At 38.4% G+C, this 6,872-nt stretch overlaps 1 long non-coding RNA gene across 1 annotated transcript; it reads left to right on the top strand.

The window, feature by feature from the left end:
• The first annotated feature begins 837 nt into the window (after positions 1-837).
• Positions 838-2,027, top strand: LOC311042123. Its single transcript, XR_014600459.1, has 2 exons — positions 838-1,049; positions 1,624-2,027. It is a non-coding gene; the product is annotated as an uncharacterized lncRNA (long non-coding RNA).
• The last annotated feature ends 4,845 nt before the right edge of the window (positions 2,028-6,872 follow it).

The following is a 6,872-nucleotide window of genomic DNA, read 5'->3' as shown; positions in this document are numbered from 1 at the left end:
TGCATATTTTTTTTTAAAGCAAAGATTTGTAACTCAAATCTTTGCTTCTACAAATGTCTTCTAAAATCCTAACCGTTTTTTTGACAAAACGTATGTTGCTGTAATATCAGTGGTTCTCAAGCGTTTTTCACGTCAACGACCACCGAAGTGATATGTATTTGGCCGCGGACCCCTCCATCTCAAAATATTTTGTTCCAGGGACCCCCCCCCCCCCCCCCCAGAAGCAAAGATTTGAGTTGAAAAATGTATATATATATATATATATATATATACATATTAAAAGATTTGCACACATTTTCACGATTTCTTTTTTCTCCAAAAATAGCCCAAAAGAAATCTACAAATTACACACAGATGCCGTTCCCGGTCTTAACGGGTTAAACATGACTGAAAACTTCCTTTTTTCAGAACACTTTGTCATCAGCCCCCTGTGACTCTGGCGGCCAACAGGCTCATGAATATTATTTTTTACAAATGATTTTCTTTTCTACGTGTACGACATGTTTTAGGTGTGCATTTTTAATGCTTCGTTTTAGAATGGTCCCGTTGAAACTGTATAGACGGGAGCGCTATGGCGCAGGGGTCTTCAACAGGGCGTCCGGGACCCCTAGGGGGGTCCTCAGAGTCACTACACGGGGTCCGCCAAATCTTTGTGTGATATGATTTTATTTTTCTACCTTAACCACTTGAACCCCAGCATCCCTTTTTCTGAGGAGAACTTTAGCCAAAAATGGCCGATCTACAAGCTCACAACGCCTCGCGCTGCGAGGCGTTGTGAGCTTGTAGATCGGCTATTTTTTGGCAAAGAGGTTTAGGTGTAGAGAGGGGAAAAAACAGCAGACCAAGTAAACAAAAAAAAAGTTTAATCTGAAACACAATTTTATACAATATTAGAGGAGGGGGTCCCTGCTTCATCTCTCTCTCAGCTATGGGGGGGGGTCCTAGCTTCATGCGAGACAAGACGGGAGTCGGATTTAACCCCCCCCCCCCCCCCCCCGCATCCTCGCGCTCACAAGCAGCATTATGCACAAACTGACCAGGCAAACCATGTTTAACCCATTAAGACCTGAAAAAGCATCTGTGTCACTTTTTGATTTGAGCTAAAAAGCATTATTTTACACTTTGGTTATTCAAAAATAGCAGATCTACAAGCTCGTAGCGCGGCACTGCCGCGCTACGAGCCTGTAGATCTGCTATTTTTGAAAAATCGTGAAAATGTGTGCAAATCTTTTAATATATATTGTTTTAAAGCGAAAAATGTTAACTCGAATCTTTGCTTCTGGTGGTCCCTGGAACATATATTTTTAAATGGGGGTCCGCGGCCAAATACATGTCATTTTGGGGGTCCTTGATATGGAAAAAAGAACCACTGATATTATGGCGACATAGGTTTTTTCAAAAAACTGTTGAATCCCCCAGAAGCAAAGATTTGAGTTACAAATGTTCGCTTTTGTAACTCAAATCTCAAGATTTGCAAAAAAATAAAGATTTTTCAAAAATAGCAGATCTACAAGCTCGTAGCTATGAGCTTGCAGATCTGCTATTTTTGAATAGCCAACGTGTAAAATAATGCTTTTTAGCTCAAATCAAAAAGTGACACAGATGCTTCTTCAGGGCTTAAAGGGTTAAGCCAGTTAGGACTTTATTTAGACGTGACGCTGTGCACAGGGTGGGATTTGAAGTGTTCACAATCATTTTTGATATTATATACAGTTTAATGTCTTTTTTGTTTTTTTGTGCCATAAAGTGATTTTGGTTGAACTTCCCAACTATTATAACTGTTGCCCACTGTAAAAAGAGACACAGTAACTTGTTAAGACTTTTGTTGCAATTGTAAAAAGAAGTAACTTGTTTAGATTTTTGCCCCCGGGTTAAACCATACCGTCAGAAAACACAATATCTTGTAAATATTTCTGAGTACCGTATCAGAATGGTTAATAATAGCTAAAGCAGACTTTATCATAGAAGTAGTAGCGTAGCTTGTGTTTGCTTGTTAACAAGTTTAATAAATGTAAAACATTTGTGCATTTTTGTGTCTCTCCTTTTCCATTTTGTGTGGTGCTGGTTTTAAATAGCTTATTATAACCAGTCCTTTATCTCAATACTGCACAGCCTGGTGACGACGAGCAACATTTGTGTTGGCACATAGAGATTTAAGATGATTCATATGCATTGGACCTATTGTCTTTTTCACTTTGTATATCTACATAAAGGAGCCGTTTATCTTTACCCATCTCACCAGATGAAAAGAGATTTAATGAAAGTCTGTTTTGTACTCATTTACCTGCTTTTTAAAATGTGTGTCTAACTGCACTGCCGTTGTGTTTTACAGGGCAGGTGAATGCCACAGCTTCTCCTTTGCATGTAGTGAAACCTCAATTATCTTCCCTTTTTAGATTTAGTTGATAACAGGACAATTCACTGTAAATGATACAGAAGACATATATATATATATATATATATATATATATATATATATATATATATATATATATATATATATATATATATATATATATATATATGTCTTCTGTATCATTTTTTGTATTGTATGTCTTTATATATATATATTATATATATATATATATATATATATTATATATATATATAGCCAGTGGTGTAAAGTAACTAAGTACATTTACTCAATTTACTACAATTATTTGAAAACTTTAGTTACTTTGGAGATATAATTTTTTACATTATAAAAAAACATACATTAACCACTTTACGTCCTATTTTATACCTAGGCTATTTGAAAATGGCCGATCTACAAGCTCACAACGCGTCGCATCGCGACGCGTTGTGAGCTTGTAGATCTGCTATTTTCAAGCATTTCTGTACTTTTACTTTTGGTACTTTAAAGTACATTTTGATACCAATACTTTTGTACTTTTACTCAACTCAATTTTTAATTCCGGACTTTTACTTATTCCGGACTTTTACTTAAGTAAAACATTTGAGTACTTTTTCCATCACTGTATATGAAATATGAAGCCAATGAAATACGCTCAACTTGAATAAAAGATCTTATGCCGATGTAGCGTCCTAAGGGAACAGTAAAGCACAATTATGAAACACTACAGATCTTGAGTCAATAGTTTATACTCCATTGCCACTTGTTTATTTTTATTCATGTTTGTAGATAATTGTCCCCGTCAGGTTTTAGCAACATGTGTGCTAACCGAGTGCCGCGCTACGAGCTTGTAGATCTGCTATTTTTTTTTGAAAGATCTTGACCAAGGGAAAATACGTTTTTTCAGAAAACTGTTAGGATTTAGAAGACATTTGTAGAATCCCCCAGAAGCGAAGATTTGAGTTACAAATGTTTGCTTTAAAAATATGTATATATTTAAAGATGTGCATAAATCTTCACGATTTTTCAAAAATAGCAGATCTACAAGCTCAAGGTTCAAGGTTGTACTTTATTGTCACATCTCGTGTACAGGTACATAAGACTAAAAGTTATTTTGGTTCAGCTTCCTTCAGACAATGCAGCAGCATAAGTAATAACAGTAGAATAAAGAAAACGTAAAAAGATTTAAAGAAAGATTGCAAAAAGAGAATGAAAAGAGAATCATCAAATCAAATGTACATGTGCATAAAAATACAGAACAAAACGTGGTATGTTGTATACACCACCGGCACCTTTCTTCAGTAGCTGTCACCTAACTTTGTGTGAACAACTTCACAGTATATTCTATATACTGCTAGCCAAAGAAATCTGTAAAATGACACGGATCTAAATGGGTTAACCGTTAGGGCAGAGTGTATTTGATTAAACTGTAACATTCTGTGCTTCAAGTGACTCTGGTATCTCATGTCTTGAATGTTAAACTCTCTTTATACACCATTTTATAGCTGAGAGTTTGCTCATTTGGAAAAATGAATAATCCTTTATTTGAAAAATGAGTCTGCTTTCGTGTAGTGAATAGTAGACATCAGCTGTACGTATATGATGATATTTTCAAGGAGATGAATTCAGCTCTGAATATATTGCCAGTGGTTTTACATTGATGTAAAAGAAATGATTAAACTTCTGTCCAGTAGATGGCAGTAGACTCAATGGTTGCTCGAAATGAACTGGCCCCAAGCTGAACTCATTTTTAACACTTTATTATTTCTGGACTATATTTCTTTTACAGTCTGTTTCTGAAATGGATTCGTTTGGTTGAATGTAAGACCTGTCAGCTGTATGTCTATGGATTAACGAGACTGTATATATCTATCTGTTCACCTAATTACAGATACATCCACCCACAAGTAAAGGTTATGTTAACCACTCAACTTTTTTGCTTATATCATATGGTGAAACTTTTCAAATACGTGTAAACATCAAGCTATTGTTGGATGCACACACACACACACACACACACACACACACACACACACACACACACACACACACACACACACACACACACACACACACACACACACACACACACACACACACACACACACACACACACACACACACACACACACACACACACACACACACACACACACACACACACACACACACAGGATCATCAAAGGAATATTGTGGAAAACGTCATACACCTACATTATGTATAATACTGTAATCAAGATTAAAAAAAAAAAAAAAAAACGTTTGAAATATTTCCCTATGCGGAATGAATCTAGAATGATATGAAATATTACGGAAAACAAATGTGGAAAATACATTTTCTACAATATTGTAATTTCCCTTAGATGATCTTGTCCTATATTTATCCATCTCACTCACTGGTTATCAACAGGGGTCCTTGAGGGGGTTCCAGGGGGTCCCCAGCTAAATGATTGATAGTTGGGAACCGGAAGACCCTTAATACTTATGGATCTGTAACACAGAGTACGTCCAGTATGAAACCAAATGGACCCTTTTTTTCATTTCAGCATTTGTCCACAGACCCCCAATTCATTTAAAATCCTGAGTTTTGATTTGCCTCTTGAGTGTGTTCAAATGGAGCCATATGTACACTCAGAGTTACAGATCTTACTTAAAGGGTCGATCAAATATTCAACCATTTAGCCCTGGGGTTCTTAAAGTGTGGTCTGGGGGCCTCTGAGGGGTCCTTGGGGGGGGTTCCAGGTGGCCCCACCTAAATGATTAATAGTGAGGAACCAAATGGACCCTCATGGGTCTGTAACTCAGAGTTAAATTATTTAACACTGAGGATTTTACAGTGTAGATTGGGGTTCCAGAGATGAATCTGAATCACCTTTAATGTAAACATTACAGGTTTACAGGTATACAAAAAAAAGTGAGTATTTGGTGAGGATAGAGGTTGGAGTAGGGTAGGGTAATCATAGTAGGATGGTAGGGAAGAAGAGAAAAGAACACAGGATACAGAGATGAATAAATGGTATCAAACAGGGGTCCATGGCCTTAATAATGCTTATTACACGGAAATAAGTTACATGGCTGAATTCAGCGGTGTGTTATTTCTGGATAATGATGACCTCTGTCTAATCAAAGACTCAGAACACCTGCTGCGCTGCTTGAATGTTATGCTGTATCCAACATGACAGCCATGTAAACAAACACTTATCTCCTTGAAATAGTAGGGAAAACAACAAGGCTAGTAGTACTAGTAAGGCTACTTCTTGGCCTTTAAACATACATACAACCTATCTAACCCCTGCTCATTATGCCAGGGTGGGATGGCTCAGGGTTGAGGACAGAGAGGGTACAGCAAACTTGCAATGGGCCTGGTCTACAAGCTACGACACAACATTGGGATACCCATGTGCCTGTCAAAATACTTCAAAAACGTAAATGAAGTCCACAAACACCAGAGCCAGCTCCACTGATCACAGTGGCGTGCACAGACATTTTGAGGGGCAGGTGCTCAAGTAAATTATACTTTTTTTTGTTTACTTGGTCTGCTCTTTTTTCCTTCTACACCTATACCTCTTTGCCAAAAATAGCCGATCTACAAGCCCACAACGCCTCGCAGCGCGAGGCTTTGTGGGCTTGTAGATCTGCTATTTTTGGCTCAAGTTCTCCTCAGAAAAGGGATGCTAGGTTTCGAGTGGTTAAGTCATATCACACAAAGATTTGGCGGACCCCCTGTAGTAACTCTGACAACCCCCTAGGGGTCCCGGACCCCCTGTTGAAGACTTATTTTTTTCAAAAGGGCACTTCTGGTCAAGAGGGCAAAGGGCAGGTGCTCTAGCACCACCTAGAGTCTATCTGTGCATGTCCCTGACTGATCATGTCCAACCAAGATTTGGCACAAACAAGGGAATGAACTCATGCTATGCTGCCACAGAAATGAGGAATGCCCTACCAAAAGGAGTAAAGGAGTGTAAAACCCTACTCACTTTCAAAACTGCCCAAAAAAAAAAACAGCTTCAGGAGGCTGTAATTCCAAACTGGCCCCTGTCAAAGTCTTAACCTAACACCGCCCGAACTGTTTATTGTACATATTTCTTGTTTTTCATACCAGTAATGGGGGGGCACACAGGGTGGCCAATCAGATTACAGGGGGGGGGGCAGTGCCACCCTGTGACACCTAACCTCCGCCCCTGACCAGTAACCTGTAAGCTGATTGTAATGATGTTGCGCTTGACAGCGCTTGACAGACTTATGGAATACGTTCATTACTGTAACAAGGAAATACTTTGTTTTGTTGTTAATTTATCATTAATTAATCTCAATGTATTTAAGTAGCCGTGTAATAACCCCCTTCAGGATCATGGGGGTGGGGTTTAATCATCCTGTCGGGTGTTATTTCTCAACAACTACCGGTGCGGTGACAATTATCCCTTTACATATAACCGTGGGTCCTTGTCTCCTTCAAATGTAAAAGGTAACTTGAGAATAGTCATTCTTTAGCAGCTAACGCCCCGCCCCCCTTGGTCGT

This window comes from Gymnoscopelus microlampas, assembly GCF_963454915.1.
Source record: "Gymnoscopelus microlampas genome assembly, chromosome: 3".
Lineage (NCBI taxonomy): Eukaryota > Metazoa > Chordata > Actinopteri > Myctophiformes > Myctophidae > Gymnoscopelus > Gymnoscopelus microlampas.
This window is presented reverse-complemented; position numbering and strand designations above follow the sequence as displayed.